The sequence below is a fragment of the Schistocerca gregaria genome, chromosome 2, assembly GCF_023897955.1.
Source record: "Schistocerca gregaria isolate iqSchGreg1 chromosome 2, iqSchGreg1.2, whole genome shotgun sequence".
Classification (NCBI taxonomy): domain Eukaryota; kingdom Metazoa; phylum Arthropoda; class Insecta; order Orthoptera; family Acrididae; genus Schistocerca; species Schistocerca gregaria.
Genome location: NC_064921.1, coordinates 3,462,650 through 3,464,282, shown reverse-complemented (window position 1 = coordinate 3,464,282; position 1,633 = coordinate 3,462,650). Strand labels below are relative to the sequence as shown.

General features: G+C 51.4%; 1 non-coding gene across 1 annotated transcript; it reads right to left on the bottom strand.

The window, feature by feature from the left end:
* Positions 1-878: 878 nt before the first annotated feature.
* On the bottom strand, positions 879-953 carry Trnas-cga (transfer RNA serine (anticodon CGA)). The gene has a single exon. It is a non-coding gene; the product is annotated as a tRNA-Ser (tRNA).
* Between the last annotated feature and the right edge of the window lie 680 nt (positions 954-1,633).

Genomic DNA, 1,633 nt, shown 5'->3' with positions numbered 1-1,633 from the left:
TCGGGACCTTTGCCTTTCGCGGGCAAGTGCTCTACCAACTGAGCTACCGAAGCACGACTCACGACCGGTACTCACAGCTTTACTTCTGCCAGTATCCGCCTCCTACCTTCCAAACTTTACAGAAGCTCTTCTGCGAACCATGCAGAACTAGCACTTCTGAAAGAAAGGATATTGCGGAGACATGGCTTAGCCACAGCCTAGGGGATGTTTCCAGAATGAGATTTCCACTCTGCAGCGGAGTGTGCGCTGATATGAAACTTCCTGGCAGATTAAAACTGTGTGCCCGACCGAGACTCGAACTCGGGACCTTTGCCTTTCGCGGGCAAGTGCTCTACCAACTGAGCTACCGAAGCACGACTCACGACCGGTACTCACAGCTTTACTTCTGCCAGTATCCGCCTCCTACCTTCCAAACTTTACAGAAGCTCTTCTGCGAACCATGCAGAACTAGCACTTCTGAAAGAAAGGATATTGCGGAGACATGGCTTAGCCACAGCCTAGGGGATGTTTCCAGAATGAGATTTCCACTCTGCAGCGGAGTGTGCGCTGATATGAAACTTCCTGGCAGATTAAAACTGTGTGCCCGACCGAGACTCGAACTCGGGACCTTTGCCTTTCGCGGGCAAGTGCTCTACCAACTGAGCTACCGAAGCACGACTCACGACCGGTACTCACAGCTTTACTTCTGCCAGTATCCGCCTCCTACCTTCCAAACTTTACAGAAGCTCTTCTGCGAACCATGCAGAACTAGCACTTCTGAAAGAAAGGATATTGCGGAGACATGGCTTAGCCACAGCCTAGGGGATGTTTCCAGAATGAGATTTCCACTCTGCAGCGGAGTGTGCGCTGATATGAAACTTCCTGGCAGATTAAAACTGTGTTCCCGACCGAGACTCGAACTCGGGACCTTTGCCTTTCGCGGGCAAGTGCTCTACCAACTGAGCTACCGAAGCACGACTCACGACCGGTACTCACAGCTTTACTTTTGCCAGTATCCGCCTCCTACCTTCCAAACTTTACAGAAGCTCTTCTGCGAACCATGCAGAACTAGCACGTCTGAAAGAAAGGATATTGCGGAGACATGGCTTAGCCACAGCCTAGGGGATGTTTCCAGAATGAGATTTCCACTCTGCAGCGGAGTGTGCGCTGATATGAAACTTCCTGGCAGATTAAAACTGTGTGCCCGACCGAGACTCGAACTCGGGACCTTTGCCTTTCGCGGGCAAGTGCTCTACCAACTGAGCTACCGAAGCACGACTCACGACCGGTACTCACAGCTTTACTTCTGCCAGTATCCGCCTCCTACCTTCCAAACTTTACAGAAGCTCTTCTGCGAACCATGCAGAACTAGCACTTCTGAAAGAAAGGATATTGCGGAGACATGGCTTAGCCACAGCCTAGGGGATGTTTCCAGAATGAGATTTCCACTCTGCAGCGGAGTGTGCGCTGATATGAAACTTCCTGGCAGATTAAAACTGTGTGCCCGACCGAGACTCGAACTCGGGACCTTTGCCTTTCGCGGGCAAGTGCTCTACCAACTGAGCTACCGAAGCACGACTCACGACCGGTACTCACAGCTTTACTTCTGCCAGTATCCGCCTCCTACCTTCCAAACTTTACAGAAGCTCTTCTG